The 22699-nt window shown below is 46.1% G+C and overlaps 1 long non-coding RNA gene across 1 annotated transcript in view; it reads left to right on the forward strand.

The window, feature by feature from the left end:
• The window catches only part of LOC140185895 (uncharacterized), a 40923-nt gene extending 20484 nt beyond the window's left edge, over nt 1-20439 (forward strand). The window contains exons 2-3 of the long non-coding RNA XR_011882746.1: nt 3493-3745; nt 20109-20439. This is a non-coding gene — a long non-coding RNA (uncharacterized lncRNA). The remainder of the gene's footprint in view (nt 1-3492; nt 3746-20108) is intronic.
• The last annotated feature ends 2260 nt before the right edge of the window (nt 20440-22699 follow it).

A 22699-nucleotide genomic window follows, 5' to 3' on the forward strand; every position in this document is an offset into this window, starting at 1 on the left:
ATGGCAAATTTCTTTAACCTCCTGAGGAAGTTGAGGTGCTGGCGAACTTCCTCCTTCGCAGCATTACCTGACTCCGAACTTCACCTGTGTTTATAACAACTCCAACGGTCTCTCGAACGGTCATCCTTGCAAAATCCTGCTGCCTGTGTCCCGCTGAAAGGTTTTTTTTAAGATTATGAGGACACGCAGTCCTCTTTTATTGTCATTTAGTAATGCATGCATTAAGAAATGATAAAATGTTTTTCCAGAATGATATCACAAAAACACATCACAAACCGACTTAAAAACTAACAAAAACCACATAATTATAACATATAGTTACAACAGTGCAAAGCAATACCGTAATTTGATAAGAACAAACTATGGCACGGTAAAAGTCTCAAAGTCTCTCGAAAGTCTCATCATCTCATACAGACAGTAAACCTCCAGCGCCGCCAACTTGCCGATGCAGCATCCTGGAAGCACCCGACCACAGTCTGACTCCAAGTCCGTCCGAAAACTCCGAGCCTCCGACCAGCTCTCCGACACCGAGCACCAAGCACCATCTCTGCTGAGCGCTTCGACCCTGGCCCCGGCAACAGGCAATAGGCAAAGCCGAGGATTTGGGGCCTTCATCTTCGGAGATTCTCGATTGCACAGTAGCAGCGGCAGCGAAGCAGGCATTTCAGAAGTTTCTCCAGATGTTCCTCTGTGCTTCTCATGGCTGTCTCCATCAAATCAGGATTGTGCACGGCATCCTAGTTAACACATACGATATTCATTCGGAACGGCCGCGTGTGCTGCTTCGCGCCGCCATCTTCCCGTCCCTTCCATTTCGGCCTGAAACGTCAACTGTACTCGTTTCCATAGGTGCTGTCTGGCCTGCTGAGTTCCTCCAGCATTTTGTGTGTGTAGCTTGGATTTCCAATGTCTGCAGATCTTCTCTTGTTTCTGCTCACTCTGAGCCCCGTTCACCCATCCCCTCGTGCGGTTCAGTGTTTGCTAATGTTTGACAATACTCTCTCAGGGTATTTAGTATTACTGTATTTAGAGGTACAGCTCTGTAAGAGGCCTTTCTGTCCCAATGAGCCCACGCTGTTCAATTACACCCGCTAACATCACCAGTTAACCCTCTAACCTGAACGTCATTGGAATGTGGGAGGAAACTGGAGCACGTGGAGGAAACCCACATGGTCATGTATTTGAAATGTTTCTGCTCTGTATCTCAGTGGAAGGTGTTGTTTATTGAATCATAAAATTAGTGCAGCAAAAAAAATGAAGTATTCTTTCCAGGTTCAACCCAACACCCTCTGAAAGCCCTGGTCTTTTCTGTGCCTTCATGCAGAGTTCAATCATCTCCACTCTGTATAAAATGTTTTCCTCAGCCCCCTCTGTAACTTCTGTCCAAAACATTAAATTCCTGATTTCGGTTCTTCAGGCAAATACAGCCTCCCTCTCTCCCTCTCCTCCCTAAACTCACTATGGCAGGGGTCCCCAACTTTTATTGCACCGCAGACTGGCGGACCGGGGGGGGGGCAGGGTGGGGTGTTAATCATGACTGGAATATAGGTGATAAGTCAACTATAAGTCACTTATAAGTGGCTAATATACTCAATTTCATTTCTAAAGGAGTTTATCTAACAAATTTAATATCAAACACACAGCACATATTTTCCTCGCATGAATATAGTGATAAGTCAATTATAACAGTGGTTCCCAACCTCCGGGCCGCGGACCGATACCAGGCCGCGAAGAATGTGGCGGTATAGCGGTAGTCGGAACGCACCCAGCATATCTTTAAGAAAAAAGCCGAAATAAACTAGCTAATTGATCAGGTGCTGCCCGGCTTTCGTGGCTTTCTCAGGATATTCAGCCTTGACTTTGATCCAGAATGCCAGCAGAGATGTTATGTCAAACATACTTTTCAGCCTGCCGTCATTTGCAAGCTCGAGGAGTTGATCTTTTTCCCACGCTGACATGGATGATTCACCGGAAACATTCACAAATGGGTCACAGACCTGTTCCTTTGCACGTCTTGGGTCACTGATGACCTTGCGTGCGTTAAAGTTCAACAGTGGGTGTGACAGGGAATGAGGAAAGGTGCAGCTGACTCATATCATTAAATCATATCGTTTCCTCGCGGCCCGGTAGCACATGCTTTGCGGCCCGGTGGTTGGGGACCACTGCACTATGGTCTTGCCTGACTCTCTCAAATCTTTTAACCACCAGGACAACAACCCTGACTTCTCAAAGTTTAAAGTTTATAGTAAACTTATTATCAAATGTCACCATATGCTACCCTGAGATTCAATTTCTTGCAGGCATTCACATTAGAACAAAGAAATGTAACGGAATCGGTGAAGAAGTACTCACAAAGACGGAAACAATTAACGTACAAAAGACAAGCTGTGCAAATACAAATCAAATAAGCAAGTAAATGATACTGAGAACGTGAGTTGTACTGTCCTTGAAAGTGAATCCATTGACAGTGCAATCAGTTCAGAGTTGAGCGAACGCTTCTCCACTCTAACCCTGGGGCTGAAATCATCACCCCTGAAAACTGTTCCAGTAAATCTCTGCCATACGTTCTTTGGCTTGTTCAGATTTTCCCTGAGGTGTGCTGACCAGAGCTGGAAGAGGCACCCAGTTGTGGTCTTCCATGCCTTGGCACAGAGCCCAAAGCCGTCCCAAGTCCTTCAGCAGTGTCAATAAGAGCCCCTGCATGCTGGGGCTGATAACAAGCGCCCAGCATGGCCAGCAGTTGGATGTGTCTTCTTTGCAGACGGATGGGAAGGGACTGCACAGTATGAGATATTGGATATCTGGGCTTATCTAGTGGCAGTCCCACTCTGTCAGGTTGAGTGGGACAGAGGTGGAGTGGCGTGAAGCTGATTGATGCCTGGGAGACTTGAGCTGCCCGTCACTGCTCCTCTGCTGATCGGGAACGCCCTGCTGACTCTGTGCTCGTTGTCCGGGGGCTCTGGAGTGCTGCCAGAGTAGGGAGTGATCAGGGGCGGGGGTTGAGTGGGGACTGGTCAGGGAATGGGGGGTGTGGAGAGAACAGAGGGAGAGATAGTAGGGAAGTGAGAAGAGAGGGGAAAAGATTGAGGAAGGACGGAGGTTTAGGAGTTATGTCCTCGTCCACAATGCCTTGCGTGGGAGAGAAGTATTCTGTGTTCCAGATACCTATCTCTGGGGTTGCAAAAGTATGTTTCAAATCTGGATTCTCTGAGACAGCCTTGGCCAGAGCCAATAGCACCAATTTAACTTCAAATTCTGTGTCACAACCTGTCAGGGTGAAACAAGAATATTAATGTTGGAGGGTGTTTCCTCAGTATCACCCTTCACAGAGTGTGACCCTTTCTCAGTATCACCCCTCCCACAGTGACCCTCCCTCAGTATCACCTTCCCACAGTATGAGTCTATGTATAGAAGCTAATGGTGTCAGAATGGTTGTTGTGATGTATCTAATGTGGTGGTGAAGTGGGTAATGCTTGTCGCTCTCACTTTCAGCTTCCACCGCTGGCTGGCAGTCTTGTGAAAAGGAGAGCTGAATGTGTAAGTCTCTCCCTGCTGGTACACAGCCTCTCCAACATCAAGCCTCATGTAGTGCCTCCTCGCTGGCGACACATAGAAACTGAACTCCTTTCGGACTCAGGCTGAACTACGGAGGATGGGAGGAGGTCTGGCCCCTGCACATGTAGCACGCAGGCCCACCGGTGTGTGAACACACCCTGGTGCTCGTGAACCAGATCTCCAGCTGCAGGTAAATAGCCCCACTGCTTTGCGGGCAGCCTCGGGAGAGACGAAGGCTACAGGAGTAAAACTCAGACAGCAAATCCGGAGTGGAGCCCCTAAGGTGGCTGGACGTCATTGAACATCCTTCCGGCAATTTCTGCAGCCCAGCTGGTGCCAAACGTATTGCTTCATAAGCTTTCTTTTGGATTACACTGGTGAGGCCGCAAGAGGGGGATCTTGATGACTGGGCATCTCAGGATCTCCAGACCCTCTGCCCAGGCTTGTGATGATGATCGTCACCCATTGTCCTTCGAGACAGACGGATGCCAACCAACCACAGAAGCTATAATGGCCACACACAACAGTTATTTGTACATTGTGTTTTGTAGGATTGCTTTTGTGTTATTTATACTTACTGTGTTTTTTCTGTGCTGCACTGGATCCAGAGTAACAATTATTTTGTTCTCCTTTACCCCTGTGTATTGAAGAATGACAACAAACAGTTTTGAATCTGGAAGATTGAATCTAGGGATTGGGAAACGGTGAAAGACTCGGTCCAAAGACTTTTCAGCAGATGAGCTACTTGACCCTTTGACTCAGCTCCTTTCCCCCTAGATGCCACTGCAGACAAGTTCCAGCAGTTTTGGTTTGGTGTAGGACTTGCAGAATCTGACGTGCTTTGCTTTGGTCGCCTCCTCTGTGCAATGGGCAGGTGGAGGTGGAACCTGTCCCACCAACAGCGGGCAGAGTTGCAGAACATTCCTGCTCTGATTCCTCCCCTGTTGGATAGACAAGTGCTTTCCATGGATGTGAAGCAAGGAAGAGTTAGCTGTAGCTCCTCATACCACCCCACCATTGTCAAATTGATAAACCACCACACAGTTGGTGTCAGGATGCAACTTCTGATTCCAAGGATATACACTCAGGTACCTCCTGTATCTGAAAAAGTGGCCACTGGGTGTATTTTAGTGGTCTTCTGCTCCTGTAGCCCATCCATTTCAAGGTTCAACATATTGTGTACTTAGAGATATTCTTCTGCACACCACTGTTGTAACGCATGGTTTACATGTGTTTAATCCGGGGCACCTCGAAGGGCGGCTCGTGTGGCAGCAGAACTCTCATTCTGATTTTGGTTATTTGAGTTGCTTTCACCTTCAGTCAGCTGGAGCATGTCTGGCCATTCTCATCTGACCTCTCTCATTAACAAGACATCTTTGCCCACAGGACTGCCACTCACCAAATTTGTATTTTGTTTTTCATACCATTCTCTGTAAACCCTAGACTAGAGGCGTGTGTGTGAAAGTACCAGGATATCAGCAGGTTCTGAGGTACTCAAACCACCCCATCTGGCACCAACAATCATTCCAGGGTCAAAGTCACTTAGATCACATTTCTCCCCCATTCTGATGTTTGGTCTGAAACAACAACTGAACCTCTTGACCTTGTCTGAGTGCTTTAAAACGTTGACTTGCTGCCACATGATTGGCTGATTAGATAATTGAGCAGGTGTACAGGTGGCCACTGAGCATGTATATGGAAAGGTGCCAGAAAAAGACCAGCGGTATCATGAAGGGCTCCACACACCCATGGATTGTTTGTCCAACTCCTCCCAGGGAAGAGGATATTCAGCATCCATGTCAGGACCACAAGACACAAAAACAATTATTCCACCTCCCCATTCCGTCAAGCTGATCAACACCTCCACCCAGTAACCCACCCACCAAGCTACATTACTATTTCCAGTCACAGCCAACTTATGTACGGATTCTCCTGTACCTGGTGTCACACTATGTGCCGTACATACAATCAGTCTCCGAGGGGTGATTGATAAGTTCATGGCCTAAGGTAGAAGGAGTCAATTTTAGAAAACCTAGTGCATTTATTTTTCAACATAGTCCCCTCCTACATGTACACACTTAGTCCAGCGGTCGTGGAGCATACGGACCCCTTCTTTGTAGAAGTGGTCCACAGCAGGGGTGATTGATAAGTTCATGGCCTAAGGTAGAAGGAGATGAGTTATTAACTTCAAACCTTCTGCATTATCACTCAAAGAGTTGAACTGCACGCGCATGTAACAAGAGTGTCTTGGACCTCCAGGTGGTCCACAGCAGGGGTGATTGATAAGTTCTTGGCCTAAGGTAGAAGGAGATGAGTTATACAGCTCTTGTTACATGCACGTGCAGTTCAACTCTTTGAGTGATAATGCAGAAAGTTTGAAGTTAATAACTCGTCTCCTTCTACCCTAGGCCACAAACTTATCAATCACCCCTGCTGTGGACCACTTTCTGGAGGTCCAAGATGCTGACTTCTACAGAGAAGGGATCTGTATGCTCCACGACCGCTGGACTAAGTGTGTAAATGTAGGAGGGGACTATGTTGAAAAATAAATGTGCTAGGTTTTCTAAAATTGACCCCTTCTACCTTCGGCCACGAACTTATCAATCACCTCTCGTACGTATATAAGGAAATCTTATGCATTTATATTTATTGTATTTATTTATTATGTTTTAATACTTATTGTGTTCTTTTTATGATGCGTCGGGTCCAGAGTAACAACCATTTCATTCCCCTTTACACTTGAGTCCTGACAAATGGCGATAAACACTCTTGAATCCTGAAGATTGCTTTTGGGGTCGGACAGCACTCTACCGTTTGAGAACTGAAAGTCAATGCTGGCAACTTGGGGGGAGGGCACGGGAGGAGGGCCGTGGCGGGGGGGCTGCAGTGTAAGTGGATCTTCGCCCCAAAGGGCTTGCAGTACTGGACGCTGTCCTGGGAAGGGAGGGGGTGGGTTTAATGGGAATTTCATGTGTGTGGAACTGAAGCGGAATTTGCTCTGGAATTTTCAGTGACATTCCTCAAGCTTTGCAGAGACGGTGAAGTGCATTCCTCGCCCATCGCCCTCTCGCTCAGTCCTTTCACAACCTCTTTATCTCTGCCATTTCCCAGGACGGCTGCACACCCATCACAGTGTTGGTCAACACCAGCGTGGTGACAGCCCATTTATTTAGGGACTGATAACCACCCCAGCACTGTTTGTGTTCCTTCCTTCAGCACTGCGGCGAAGTCTAACACAAAGCTGGATCCATAGTCCTGGGGTTCTTTATCCTTCTCCTGTCTATTCCCCCACCCCACCACCCACAACCCCCCTCCCTCCCTATCAGCAATCTTGCGATATGGCAGGGGTCTTGCTTCAGCAGCCAGCACTTTTATCTCTGAATCAAATACTTCTTCAGCGGTCTTGGGGCTCGATACCCCTGGTGCAGTACTGAGGGAGTGCCGCACTGTTAGAGATGGGTGCTTTTCTGTGAGGCCCGTCAGGCCTCTCAACCAAGTGTGACCATCAGAAAATAGGAGCTGGAGTAGGCCACTCGGCCCATCCAGCCTGTCCCATCATTCAATGTGATCATAGAACATAGAACAGTACAGGCCCTTTGGCCCATGATGTTATGCCAACCTTTTAACCTACTCCAACATCAGTCTAACCCTTCCCTCCTCCATAGCCCTCCATTTCTCTTTCATCCATCTGCCGATCTAAGAATCGTAAATACCCCTAACGTATCTGCCTCTGCCACCACCCTTGGCAGCGTGTTGGACCATAGAACCATAAGACATAGGAGTAGAATGAGGCCATTTGGCCCATCGAGTTTGCTCCGCTATCTTATCATGGCTGATCCTTATTTTTTCCACGCACCCAACACTCTATGTAAATAACTTACTTCTGACCACCCCCCCCACATGCTTTCCTCAAGTCATCTTAAAATTATGCCCTCTCGTGTTAGGCATTTCACCCCTGGAAAAGAGTCTCTGGCTATCCACTCTATCAGTACCTCATCATTTTATACATCGCCATCAAGTCAGCTCTCATCCTCCTTTGGTCCAAAGAGATAAGCCCTAGCTCGTTCAAGCTTTCCTAGTAAGACTTGCTCTCTAAACCAGGATGTGTGTGGCTGATTTGCTCCAGGTCTCAACCCCCTTTGCCCATGGCCCTTAAATTCTTCACCTCCAATGATCCAAGCTGGGAACTGTTTGAAGGTATGATGGCATCATCAAGAAGCTTTCAGAGGGATAGGTGAAGATGCAAGCAATGTTACATCATGTGTAAGCACTAGGCAGTGAGTTTAATTTGAGACTGTGGTTAGCACAGACATGATGGGCTGAATGGCCGGTTCCTGTGTTGCAGTGTTCTGTATTCTATGTATCACGTTCTATGTTCTGTGCTCTATGCTCCGTGTTCTATGTTCTGTGTTCTATGTATCACATTCTATGTCCTAGCATGAGTGTGTCTTGTACTGTACAGAGTGCCAGACAAAAAGACTGTAAGTTCAGTAGAGAGATAAAGTGCAGAGCTTGTCTCACCAGAGAGGCAAGGATTTTAGTTACTTATTTTGAATCAGATTCAGGTTTATTATCACTGACGTATGTGTGACATTTGATGTTCTGCGGCAGCAGTACAGTACAATTCATAAAACATTATTATAAGTTAGTATAAGAAAATAATTGAGTAGTTCAAAAAGAGGGCAAGATGGCGAGGGAGTGCTCATGGGTTCATGAATGGTGGAGCGGTAGAAGCTGAGTGTGTGTCTTTGGGCTCCTGTGCCTGCTCCCCAATGGTGATGGTATTTTTTTTAGATAGGGAATGGTAACAGGCTCTTCTAGCCCACACTGCACAGTTACAGCAATATGACCAATTGACCTTACGCCTTTGGAATGTGGGAGAAAACCCGGGCACCTGGAGGAAGCCCAAGCAGTCATTGGGAGAAGGTGCAAGCTCCTTATAGAGAGCAGTGGGAATTGAACTCAGGTTGCCGGTGCCGTAGTAGAGGTATGCCCACCACTTTGCTGCCCTGCCACCAATTGTGATGAAACTCGTGCCACCTCAAGCAGAGCCAATGAGGTTTAGCCGAGTGTTATGTAACAGAGGCACACTGGTGGATAGGGTGTCCAGGGAAGGATGGCACCGCTGGTGAAGAGGCTTGTTACGACCAATCTGGGGCAGCTCACTCTCGTCTGGTGTCCACCGGACATTCAGCTCTCCCCTGTGGCTCCAAGTAGCTGTGTAGACGCAACAGCGGTCATACCATGGTACACCTCTTCGACAGGCCGGTCAAACCAGGTGAAGGCAGCTGGTGGTCTCATGCCTCGGTGAGATAGGGACATGTCTGTCCTAGCACGTGAGGTCAGCTCTGGTGGACTGAGCAGATGAGATCTACATTGAGATCCCATGGACTGTCACTGGGGCACAGTCTCACTGACGTTGACATCCTGAAATGATCCTGTTTGGCTGATGTGGGAGGAGGGGGCAGGGAGCAGTGTGTTGGAGAGAGGGCAGTAGCTAAGCTGCTGGGCATTGTTAAGTTGGGCTGGAAATCCAGACACCACTGTTCAAGTCGTTTCAAGGCAGATATGGAGTTTAAATTTGATTAATAATCTGGAATTAAAACAAATTTAGTGTGGGTTTGTATCAAACCAGCAGATTGTTGTAAAAAAAACCCCCATCAGCTTCTCAGATACCCTTCAGAAACAAAGCTCTCCGGCCCTTAGCCAGACTGACCTGTACGTGACTCCTGACCACCTCGGGGATCGTGGAGTCACATATTATAGAAACAGACACTTCGGGCCAACACGTCGATGCTGACTGTGCCCAATGTCAGTAAATTCGCCAAACAAGCCACTCAGTTGTTGCAGGTAGTTCAACAATGCCGGGGGGGGGGGGGGGGGGTGTCATAATCAGTTTATAATATGACATGAAATTTGTTATTTTGTTGCAGCAATAGGAGGGGTGATTGATAAGTTCATGGCCTAAGGTAGGAGGAGTCAATTTTAGAAAACCCACATTTATTTTTCCTACATTTACACACTTAGTCCAGCAGTCGTGGAGCATACGGATCCCTTCTTTGTAGAAGTCGGCGTCTTGGACCTCCAGAAAGTGGTCCACAACACAGGTGATTGATAAGTTCATGGCCTAAGGTACAAGGAGATGAGTTATTAACTTCAAACTTTCTGCATTTTCACTCAAAGAGTTGAACTGCACGTGCATGTAACGAAAGCTGTATAACTCATCTCCTTCTACCTTAGGCCACAAACTTATCAATCACCCCAGCTGTGGACCACTTCTACAAAGAAGGGATCCGTGTGCTCCACGACCGCTGGACTAAGTGTGTACATGTAGGAGGGGACTATGTTGAAAAATAAATGTGCCAGGTTTTCTAAAATTGACGCTTTCTACCTTAGGCCACGAACTTATCAATCACCCCTCATACCGTTCAGAAACATAAAACTACGATGAATTATAAAATAAACTAATAGTGCAAAGTAAAAGAATAACAAGATAGTGTTAATGGTTCATGGACTTTTTAGAAAACTGTTCAGATGCGAGGCAAAGATACTGTTTCTAAAGTGTTGAGTGTGGGTCTTCAGGTTCCTGTACCCCCTCCCTGATGGCGGTAATGAGAAGGGAGCATGTCCTGGGAGGTGATGCCACCTTCCTGAGGCACCACTTTTTGAGAATGTCCTCAGTGGTGGGACCGTTGATGAATCAGGTTCTGGATGTGTTTGGCTGAAGCTAGGATCTCCAGTGATGGAATGATTATAACTGGAGATGTTCACAGGAACTGGATTGTGGAGCTGAAGGTTGGAGGAAGGATGTGCTGAATCTGTGAAGAGATAAAAAAAAATTAATAAGCATTTTAAAACTGAAATGTCGCTTAATTGGACCCAGGATGGGATGGAGAGTGCAAGGGAGATGGGTATTTGGAAGGGGTGTGGAAAACATGATTTTGGATGAGCTAATCGATTAAACTGGTTATCCAGGGTCAAGGCTGGAGTCATAGAGCACCACAGCACAGAAACAGGTCCTTCGGCCCATCTAATCCATGCTGAAATGTTATTCTGCCCAGTCCCATCAACCTGCACTTGGTCCATACCCCTCCCATCCATATACTTATCCAAACTTACCTTAAGTGACGCAGTTGGACCCACATCCACCACTTCCACTGGCAGCTCATTCCACACTCGCACCACCCTCTGAGTGAAGAAGTTCCCACTCGGGTTCCCCTTAAACATTTCATCCTTCACCCTTAACTATAACCTTTAGTTTTAGTCTCATCCAACCTCAGTTGAAAAAGCCCTACCTTTACTCCTGATAATTACGTATACCTCTATCAAATCTCCCCTCATTCTCCTATGCTCCAGGAAATAAAGTCCTAACTAATTCAACCTTTCCTTATAAGTCCCGGCAATGTCCTTGCAACTTTTCCTTCTGTACTTTTCAATCTTATTGATATCTTTCCTGTAGGTAGGTGACCAGGTCTGCACTCAATACTTCAATTTAGGCCTTGCCAATGTCTTATACAACTTCAATATAACATCCCAACTCTTGTACTCAATACTCTATGAAGGTCAATGTGCCAAAAGCTTTCTTTATGACCCTATCTACCTGTGTTGCCACTTTCTGTATTCCTAGATCCCTCTGTTCTACCACATTCCTTAGTGTCCCACCACTCACTATGTAAGTCCTCCCAATGTACCCGTCTGCATTAAGTTCCATCTCCTATTTTTCAGACCATTTTCAGAGTGGACAGAGGCGCTGGTTTCACCAACTCAGCAGCTGAGGTGCCACTGTAGTGATAATATCTGTTGTGCCCGGTACCTTTACACAGTCCTAATGTCCCTTCAGGGCCACTGATGTCCTGAGCACCTACGTTGGGTCTGGAGGTTGAGCGAGTGAGTCCGTGGGATGGGGAACGTTGGTTGGAGTTTCTGACCCGTGGAGAATAGGGGACTGTACCCCAGATATTGCTCCCCCTTGGACGTCGGCAGCGCTGGAAGTCTTTGGCCAGTGCCTCCCTTGCTCAGGAAACGGAAGCAAGGGGTTTCAGACCTGAACTATGGGTCACGGGTAAATTGCATGCACCGAGGAGTGGACATTAGCTCACACGCAGTGGAGAGTCACTAAGTGCTCCCCTCCTTTCAGTGGTTGCAGAGGTCGAAGGCAGGTCAGGAGGTAACGCGACACCTGAATGGGACAGTGTGGATTCACTCAAGCTGCCAGATACCGGGTGTCAGCGGTAAGCACTTCTCTGCGCACAGCTAACCTGGCCTTTGAAGATGATCGGGTAATAGCTTCTCTGGTTCATCACTTCCCCCCTCCCTTTAGCTTCACAGGTGAGTAAGCTTGCTCCCACACCCCTGCTCCACCTCTCCCTTTGTCTACCTTGACAGCTAGGACCAACCAGCAGCAACTAACAGGCAAACAATCACCCATGGAATGTACTGCAATCCATTTGGCTTAACACAGAGAGCTGGCCGGGGCCGGGGCAGAGAATGGTAGAAGCTCACGACACACAGAGAGGTCATTCACCCAGCTATGTCCATAGTGTCCGAAGATGGACTCGAGGGTAATCCCAGCGCCCAGCTCCTGGACTGTACACCTGCAGATGTGGCTGACATGGAGTCATACATTGTGTAAGCTCCCATCTCTCCCTCTCTCTGTGCACTAGTCTACATCTCTCCCAAAGCAATGGAGTTCAAATCTCTCTCATGAAAACTGAACCTAGTACCAGTATGATGCTGAGGGAGGGCTGTACTGTCGGGTGAGTTGCCCATATGTGGATAGTCGCTGCCGGAAGAGTCTGAAACCGGAACAAGCAGTTCATCTGGTTTCATCATTTCCTGATTGTGAGGACTTGCTTTGTACACTCCCTCCACAGCCCCAATGGCTGACTTGAGAAGTCCCCTGCTATCTGGAATGAGCTGCCAGAGGTAGTGGTGGAGGCAAGAACAAAAAGGAATTTGGACAGGAAAGGTGCCAAGGCCTAATGCAGGCAACTGGGACTAGTGTAGCCAGACATTGTGGCTTCCAAGGACCAGAAGGACCAAGAGGACCTGTTTCTCTGGTGTATAACACACTGATTTTATGGAGCAATAATGTGATCTGCATCAAACCATAAACACAAGAGGTTCTGCAGATGCTGGAAATCCAGAGCAATGCACACACAACGCTGCAGGAACTCAGCAGGTCAGGCAGCGTCTATGGAGGGGATAAACAGTCGATGTTTCAGCTGAGACCCATCATCAGGTTCTTTATCCATCAGTCCTGGTGAAGGGTCTCAGACTGAAACGTTTTCTCCCCCTACAGATTCTGTGTAACCTGCTGAGTTTCTCCGGCATTGTGTGTGTGTGTTTCAGTATGATCTGCATTTCATTCTGTGGACCGAGGCATGACTATTACACAGGATAGCCTGCAACCAGCCCTGCTCTTTTCCTAGTTACGGTCCTGAGCTCTTCTACTTGACATGACATGCCATTCAATCCATGCTGGCTTCCTTCAGTCCTAGTCACCCTCACCCATTGCTTTTCACAGACCCACCAAATCCCCTTTGAATGAATCTGCCAGGGGGTAAGGGGGCAACTTACAGAGACTTTACAATGTGGGCTGAAACTAGCGCATCCAATCTGTAAGAACTCCACACAGACTGGAATCTGCAGTTACCAGCATGCCAACACATGAACACAGAGTTACCCAGCATGGCCCAACTTGTCTATGTTACCCAGCGAGCGAGACCTATCTGCCCATGTTTGACCTATAGACCTCCCAAACCTCTCCTATCCGTGGACTGATCTAGGTGGCTTTTAAATGCTGCTCAGCCACTATTTCGGGCAGCATCACCCTTCGCGTGAAGAAGCTACCCCTCATGCCCCTTCTAAACCTCCTGATCTTAAATCTATGCCGTCTTCTTTTAGCATCTCCTCCTTGGGGGAAAAAAACAACATGTTTTTGCCCCGTCTTACATGTCTGTCAGGTCACCCCTCAATCCCTTACATTCCAGGGAATGAAGCCCCGGTTTATGCAAACTCTACTTGTAACCAAGTCCAGGCAAAATGCAGGTAAATCTTCTCTGCACTCTTTCTAGTTCAATAACGTCTTTCCTTTAACGGGGTGACCAAAACTGTTCTCAGTGCTCTAAAGGAAGCCTCACCAGTATTTTATATAACTGCAACATAATTTCCCAGCTCCTATACCTAATGCCTTGGCTGATGACGGCCAACTCGCCAAACACCTTTACCACTCTGTCTGCCTGTGACGCCACTTTTAGCCAGCTATGTACTTGCTATCGTATGCCCCTCTGTTCCTTGACACACACATAAGTAGTATGAAGATACTGCCTGTAAAATGGGCTATAGAAGTCAGAACCATACAAAGAAGGCAAGGCAGCAGCTCTGCTTCATTTGGAGCCTGAGGGGATTTGGTATGTCACCAAAGACACCAGCATATTTTTACAGATGCACCGCGGAGAGCATTCTGACTGGTTGTGTCCCCGTCTGGTATGGAGGCTGCAGTGCACAGGATCAGAAAAAGCTGCAGAGATTTGTAGACTCAGACATCTCCATCGTGGGCAGTAGGCTCGCCATCATCAAGGAGCAGCCCTCCGGTGAAAATGATATCATATCCGTTAAATCGGGGCCGTGGACAATTCTGATTTGATGGAGACAGATGTGAAAGCACAGAGGAACATCTGGAGAAATTTCTGAAACGCCAGTTCGCTGCTGCTGTTACTGGGCAATCGAGAATCTTTTTTCATAGTCATAGTCATACTTTATTGATCCTGGGGGAAATTGGCCTTTGTTACAGTTGCACCATAAATAATAAATAGTAATAGAACCATAAATAGTTAAATAGTAATATGTAAATTATGCCAGTAAATTATGAAATAAATCCAGGACCAGCCTATCGGCTCAGGGTGTCTGACCCTCCAAGGGAGGAGTTGTAAAGTTTGATGGCCACAGGCAGGAATGACTTCCAATGACGCTCTGTGCTGCATCTTGGGGGAATGAGTCTCTGGCTGAATGTACTCCTGTGCCCACCCAGTACATTATGTAGTGGATGGGAGACATTGACCAAGATAGCATACAACTGGAGGGAAGGCCCCAAAATCCCCGGCTTTGCCTGCTGCTGGTGACTGAGACTGAAGTCAAATTGTTCGGATAGAGATGGTGCTCGGTACTCAGTGTCGGAGGGCTGATCGGAGGCTCGAAATTTTTGGACGACTCAGAGTCGGACTGTGGTCGGGCATGGCAGGAAGAGTTTTCTTCCTTCTCCCGTCTGCGTGAGATGTGGGACATTCGAGAGACTTTGAACTTTTTTGCCTGTTCTTCATCGAGTTATGGTATTGTGCACTGTTATAACTATATATTATAATTATGTGGTTTTGTTAGTTTTTTCAGTCTTGGTCTGTCCTGTGTTTTGTGATATCACACCGGAGGAATATTGTATCATTTCTTAATGCATGCATTACTAAATGACAATAAAAGAGGACTGCGTGTCCTCATAATCTAATAATCTAAATTTTTAAAGGGAAGCACCACAAGAAGGGAGCATTCATCACGAAGACCCCTCACCAAGCGGGATATAATAATATTAATAAATACCTCATTGGTCCTAAGTGGGAAATTCTTCTGTTACAGCAGCAATATTTAAAAAGACTCTTCTCTTTGCTTTACTGCCATCTGAGAGGAGGCACAGGAGCCTAAAGGCACACACTCAACATCTTAGGAACAGCTCCTCCAACAGATTTCTGAACAGTCCACGAACCCATGTGCACTACCTCACCCTTTCGGTCTCTTTATGTACTAATTATAGTTTTAGATTTTCCTATTGTAACTTATAATTGTCTTTATGTCTTGCATTGTACTGCTGCCACAACACAACAAATTTCACGAGGTCTGTCAGTGATAATAAAGTGATTCTGATCACTGGAGCCACTTGCTGGAGCTTTGAGCAACAAGGCTTGGCATTTTTCAGGGGAGGAGCTGAGTGAAGATAAAACAGAAACTAGAATCCAGCGTCAGAGGGTGCTCCATTAGCGCGGAACTACCTTATTTACCTTGTTACGGCTGTGGGGTCCACATGAAAGGGACGGGAGTGAATGGTGTCAGGTCTGAGCCACTCTCAGGAAAAGCTGCTTAACCAGGTCACATTCAGGACGCTGCTTCTCTGCTTGTTTGTTGAGAGTATTAGCCGTGCTCTCCACCTAAATACAAAACACAAACATCATGGGCTGTTACGAGGGGAGGGGACGGTGTGATGGGCGTCTGTCACAGTGGGATCGGGACGGTACCCACTTCGCCAGGTAAACCCAGTGAAGAACATGGGTCCCACCCCTCTCACAATGCCTGAGCTGGGCAGGAACATGTTTTCTTGCAGACTCACAGGGGGTAAGGGGCGGTGGGGTGTGTGGTGGGGGGGGACAGTGGACTGTGGCTCCGGGTGACACTGCATCACAGCAGGGTATGTCAGTTGCCTCAGAGTGCCAGAGGACCACCTCCGGCATCCTCTGGGTGGAGTTTGCACATTCTCTCTGGGATCACAAGTTCTACTCTGGTCTCTTCCCACATCCCAATGACTTGTGAGGTTGGTGGGTGCACTAGCCACTGCAAGTTCCCCTTGGTGTGTGGGCTAGAGTTAACGTAGAATATAGAACATTACAGTACAGACCCTTTGGCCAACGATGTTGTACCAACCCTTTAACCTGCTCTAGGATCAATCTAACTCCTCCCTCCCACACAGCTCTGCATTTCTCTATCATCCATGGGCCTTTCCAAGAGTCTCTTAAATGTCCCTAATATATTTGCCTCTACCACTGCCTCTGGCAGCATGTGCCACACACTCACCACGTTCAGTTTCAAAAACCTACCTCTGATATCCCCCTACATTTTCCTCCAATAAAATTATGCCCTCTCGTATTAGCCATTTCTACTCTGCAGAAAAGATTGCTGGCTGTCCACCTGATCCATGCCTCTCATCACCTTGTACACTTCCATCATGTCACCTCTCATCCTCCTTCACTCCAAAGAGAATAGTCATAGTCATACTTTATTGATCCCGGGGGAAAATGTTTTTTGTTACAGTTGCACCATAAATAATAAATAGTAATAAAACAATAATAGTTAAATAGTAATATGTAAATTATGCCAGTAAATTATGAAATAAGTCCAGGACCAGCCTATTGGCTCAGGGTGTCTGACCCTCCAAGGGAGGAGTTGTAAAGTTTGATGGCCACAGGCAGGAATGACTTCCTATGACGCTCTGTGTTGCATCTCGGTGGAATGAGTCTCTGGCTGAATGTACTCCTGTGCCCACCCAGTACATTATGTAGTGGATGGGAGACATTGTCCAAGATGGCATGCAACTTAGACAGCATCCTCTTTTCAGACACCACCGTGAGAGAGTCCAGTTCCATCCCCACAACATCACTGGCCTTACGAATGAGTTTGTTGATTCTGTTGGTGTCTGCTATCGTCAGCCTGCTGCCCCAGCACACAACAGCAAACATGATAGCACTGGCCACCACAGACTCGTAGAACATCCTCAGCATCATCCAGCAGATGTTAAAGGACCTCAGTCTCCTCAGGAAATAGAGACAGCTCTGACCCTTCTTGTAGACAGCCTCAGTGTTCTTTGACCTGTCCAGTTTATTGTCAATTTGTATCCCCAGGTATTTGTAATCCTCCACCATGTCCACACTGACCCCCTGGATGGAAACAGGGGTCACCGGTACCTTAGCTCTCCTCAGGTCTACCACCAGCTCCTTAGTCTTTTTCACATTAGGCTGCAGATAAGTTTCCTACCTAGCCCTGTACTCAGCCTCATCTCCCTTGCTGATGCATCCAACTATGGCAGAGTCATCTGAAAACTTCTGAAGATGACAAGACCCTGTGCAGTAGTTGAAGCCCTAGATCACTCAACCTATTTTCATAAGTCAGGTTCTCTAAACCAGACAGCATCCTAGTAAATCTCCTCTGTGTTCGCTCCAAAGCTCCACATCCTTCCCATAATGAGAGAACAGAGTTGGTGGGAATGTGGGGAGAATAAAAAATAGGATTGATGTAGGATTGGTGCAATGGATGGGTGATGGTTGACATGAACTCAGTGACTGAAGGGTTTGGTTCCATTATGTATGTCTTTGTGACTCCAACACTCTCTAGGGATGATCTGACCCTGATCTCACCTCCCCTTGCTCTCCACACTCCAAACATCTCTCTATCCCAGTCTAAAGTACTGATGTTCCACCTCAACAGTCCTCTTGGGATATAGACTTCCATCGATTCACCATCCTCTGAGAAAAGAAATTCCCCTCCGATTTAAGCAGGCCAATCAGTATTCTGAGACCTTGCACCTTGTTGCATCTGAGATTGAAAGATAAACTCTAGTTGTCACATGCAGCATCTTATGAAAGGAGAGAGAATGCAGGGGGGTGGGTGTTGGGGAGGCACAGGGAGCATTCCAAAGCTTGGGTTGTCGTTAGTATTACAGATGACTCGAAAGCTCAAGACTGGTGGAGTGCAGAGGGGAGCAGGGCTGGTGAAGTCTATAGTGACGGGGCCGTGAGGAGATGCAAGGGTTGAATTATCAGATTGAAATATTAAAGATTAGCTTTATTTATCACATGTACATCAAAACAATGATGTACATCGAAACATACTGTGAAATGCATCCTTTATGTCTACAACCAACACAGCCCAAGGATGTGCTTGGGCAGCCCACAAGTGTTGTCATGCTTCCGATGCCAAAGTAGCCTGCCGACAACTTACTAACCCTATCGTATGTGGGACGAAACCAGAGGAAATGCATGCATTCATAGGGAGAACGTAGAAACTCCTTACAGACAGTGGTGGGAATTGAACCAGAGTAATAATAGTGTAATATTACTGCCACTGTAATAGTGTTACACCGACCACTACACATTAGCAATTAAACAACCTTTACAAGGAAGAACACAATTAGAACAAGAAGGAGCAAACTCCAATGGGGTGTGAAGTGATCAAAGTGGTCGCGGTGTTGCTGTACTGAGGTGGTGATTAGTGTTTGCTGGATGGTTCAAGAACTAAATATGTTGAAGGGAAGTAACTGTTCCTTAACCTGCTGGTGTGGAACTTCAGGCTTCTGTACCTCCTGCAGTGACTGTAGACCCAGTCTGTCAACCTTCCTTCATCTAAAACTCTGCAACCAAGTTAACTTGTCTGAACTGCCTACAACGCAAATATATTTCTGTTAAGGGAGGACACTAAAACTAATACAGTACTGGGATTAGTGGGATCTCATCAAAAACAGTACAACCATAGGAGTATTTCCCTACTTTTATATTTCAAACCCTTTCCATTAAAGAATAATGTTTCAATTTCTTTAAAGATTAAAGATAGCCTTTATTTGTCACATGTGTATCAAAACATAGAATGCAATGTGTTACTTGTGTCAAATCAAGTCGATGAAGATGTGCTGGGGGCAGACCACGTGTAGTCATGCTTCCAGCTCTAACAAAGCATGCTCACAACTCATTAACCCTAACCTGTAGCGCTTTGGAATGTGGGAGGATAACCGGAGCACTTGGGGAGAACTCCTTACCGACAGTGGTGGGAATTGAACCCTAATCGGTATCACTGATGCTGTAAAGTAACTGTGCTAACCATACCACCCCAAGTTCCTTTCCTATTCTCTTGCTGCGTCTGCGTGTTAACTCTCCATGTGTTATGCTTCCTGTAATCCCTCTCCACTTGAACACTTCCCCCCTTTTCCGGTCTTTCTAGTGATGTGGGTGACCTCATTTTTCTGCAGTTGGCAATCTGCATGCCAGTCTTTAACACTCTCGTTTAACCTCTTGCAAATTTGGTATCTTCTTTACAGCTTGGTTTTCTGCCAAGCTTTGTCTCCTCACAGACTTGTCTAAGGTACACCAGGCCTTTAGCCAAGTCACTGACCGAGACTGTAACCAATCTTTGTAACATTCTGTTGTTTTGTGCTTTTTGTTGTATGTATTGTTACCGTGTACACCACTTACTCGATGAGCTTTACGTGAGCAAGGAATTTCATCGCACCGTGGTGCATATAACAATAAACTAATCTGAATCAGACTAGTTTAGGCTTTACTCCCAATCACAGTAGTGCCCTCAGTAGTTCACTAATCACTAGTCCGGACTCACTGATAGTTAACCTCTTCCTCTCCCTGCTAATATACACTCAGTAGCCACATCATTCAGTATATCTGCTCATTAATGCAAATATCCAATCAGCCACTCAAGTAGCAACCACTCAGTGCATAAAAGCATGCAGGCGTGGTCAAGAGGTTCAGTTGTTGTTCAGACCAAACATCCGAATTGGAAAGAAATGTGATTTTAGTGACTGACCGTGGAATGATTGGTGCCAGTCAAGGTGGTTTGAGTATCTAAGAAACAGCTGATCTCCTGGGATTTTCACACACACAACGGTCCCTGAGAGTTTACAGAGAATGGTGTGAAAAACAAATGGTGTGTAGCATTTTACGTGGTATCTAATCAAATGCATTTTGAGAATCTATGTTCTTTACATTTACCGGTTCTCCTGTATCCTCTTTCAGAGTCGATGCCTCCAGAAGACACGGTACATCATTAAAGACCCCTCACACCCTCTCCATGAACTGTTTGCTTTTCTGCCATGAGGCAAACGTTACAGGAGCATCAAAACTAAAACCACAAGGCTACTAAACAGCTTCCTCCCACAGGCAGTCAGACTGCGAAATAGCTGCTCTACCTTACTCTGCTTTGGACACTTTTAACTTGCACTGGACACTTATAACTGATTTTAACTGACATGTGGCTGTTGTGTTTTACTATTTATTGTTATGTTTATTATTTAGTGTTGCATTTGTTATGTTATGATCACGCTTCTCCTGGGAAACGCTGTCTCATTCTGCCCTGCAGAGCTGATGTACGGTTAGAATGGCAATAAAGTTTTTTTGAATCTTTGAATCTTATCTCATCCTCAAAGAAGTTTAGTGAAATTATCAGAAACAATTTTCCATTCATAAAACCATGTTGAATATAAAGATAAAGAGAGCAAGCAGTTTCAAGTTCCTGGGTGTCAACATCTCTGAAGATCTATTCTCAACACAATAGCGGCTATGTATTTCATTAGGAGTTTGAGGGCATTTGGTATGTCACCAAAGACACTCACAAATTTCTAAAGATGTATTGTGGAAAACATTCTAACATTTGCGTCACTGCACAGGATCGGAAAAAGCTGCAGGAAGTTGTAAACTCAGCCAGCTCCAACATGGGCACTAACCTCCTCAGCATCCAGGGCACCTTCCAAAGGTGATGCCTCAAAAAAGTGGCACACATCATTAAGGACCCCCATCAGTCAGGACATACCCTCTTCTCATTGCTACCATCAAGGAGGAGATGCAACACAGAGCGTCATAGGAGGTCGTTCCTGCCTGAGGCCATCAAACTTTACAACTCCTCCCTTGGAGGGTCAGACACCCTGAGCCAATAGGCTGGTCCTGGACTTATTTCCTGGCATAATTTACATATTACTATTTAACTATTTATGGTTTTATTACTATTTATTATTTATGGTGCAACTGTAACAAAAACCAATTTCCCCCGGGATCAATAAAGTATGACTATGAGATACAGGAGCCTGAAGACACACACTCAATGTTTCAGGAAAAGCTTCTTCCACTTCACCATCAGATTTCTGAATGGACAATGAAGCCCTAAACTTCAGTACTTTTTGCTCTTTTTTGCACTACTCATTTAATTTAACTTTACACATACACACATGGCACGTGGCCAAGTGGTTAAGGCATTAGACTAGTGACCTGAAGGTCGTGAGTTTGAGCCCCAGCTGAGGCAACATGTGTTGTGTCCTTGAGCAAGGCACTTAATCACACATTGCTCTGTGACGACACTGGTGCCAAGCTGTATGGGTCTTAATACCCTTCCCTTGGACCACATCGGTGTCGTGGAGAGGGGAGACTTGCAGCATGGGCAACTGCTGGTCTTCCATACAACCTTTCCCAGGTCTGCGCCCTGGAGAGTGGAGACCTTATAGTTTTTCTATTATTATGTATTGCAGTGTACTGCTCCTGCAGAACAACACATTTCATGAAATATGCCAGTGATATTAAACCTGATTCTGATTCTGAAGATTGTAGATTGGCTTTATGTGTCACATGTACATGAAAATATCAAAAGATACAATGAAATGTGTTGTTATGATTTGCTTAGTTGCTGTAGGAATTTGATCTCCTGGCCAATATCCCACTCTGTACTGATCAGAATCAGTTTTTTTTAAAATCACTGACATATAGAACATAGAACACAGTACAGGCCACGATATTGTGCCAACCTTTTAACCGACTCCAAGATCATTCTGTTCCCTGCCAATAGCCCTCCATATTTCAATCATCCATGTCCTTGTCTAAGAGTCTCTTAAATGTCTCTAATGTATTTACCTCCATTACCAACCCCGGCAGAACATTCCACACACCCACCGCTCTCTGTGTAAAAAACTTACTTCTGACATTCCCCCCCCCATACTTTCCTCCAATCACTTTCAAATCTTGCCCCCTTGTATTGGCTAGTTCCACCCTGGGGAGAAAATAAATTTAGGACATCCAACATAGACCAATACAGCACCGCAAAAACCCTTTGCCTTATGATGTTGTGCCAACCTATCAATCTAGCCCTTCTCTCCCACATCGTCCTCTATTTTTCTATCATCTCATGTGCCTATCAGGAGACTTTTAAATGTCCCAAATGCATTAGCCTCTACCACTCACAGTGTAAAAAACTTACCTCTGAAATCTCCCCTCTGTATTTTCCTCCAATCACCTTAAAATCATGCCACCTTGTATTAGCAAATGAAATCAGTGTTCCTTCATTGTCACTAGATCTAGTCCAGCAACTCCCTCTCCAGCAGCTCCGTGGGAGCACCTTCTCCAGAAAGCCTGCAGCGCTTACAAACGGCACCTCACCCCCACCTTCTCAAGGGCAGTGAGTGCGAAATTCTGGCCTTGACATCTGCGTCCGCATTCCATAAATGAGTTAAACAAAAATCGGCGATTATACTTCAAATGTAGGTACTTGGCTGTGAAGTACTTTGGAGTGCTGTGATAAACAGTGTGGAAATAAAAGTCTTACTTTGTCTCGGAGCTAAGCAGTC

The sequence above is a fragment of the Mobula birostris genome, chromosome 21, assembly GCF_030028105.1.
Source record: "Mobula birostris isolate sMobBir1 chromosome 21, sMobBir1.hap1, whole genome shotgun sequence".
Classification (NCBI taxonomy): domain Eukaryota; kingdom Metazoa; phylum Chordata; class Chondrichthyes; order Myliobatiformes; family Myliobatidae; genus Mobula; species Mobula birostris.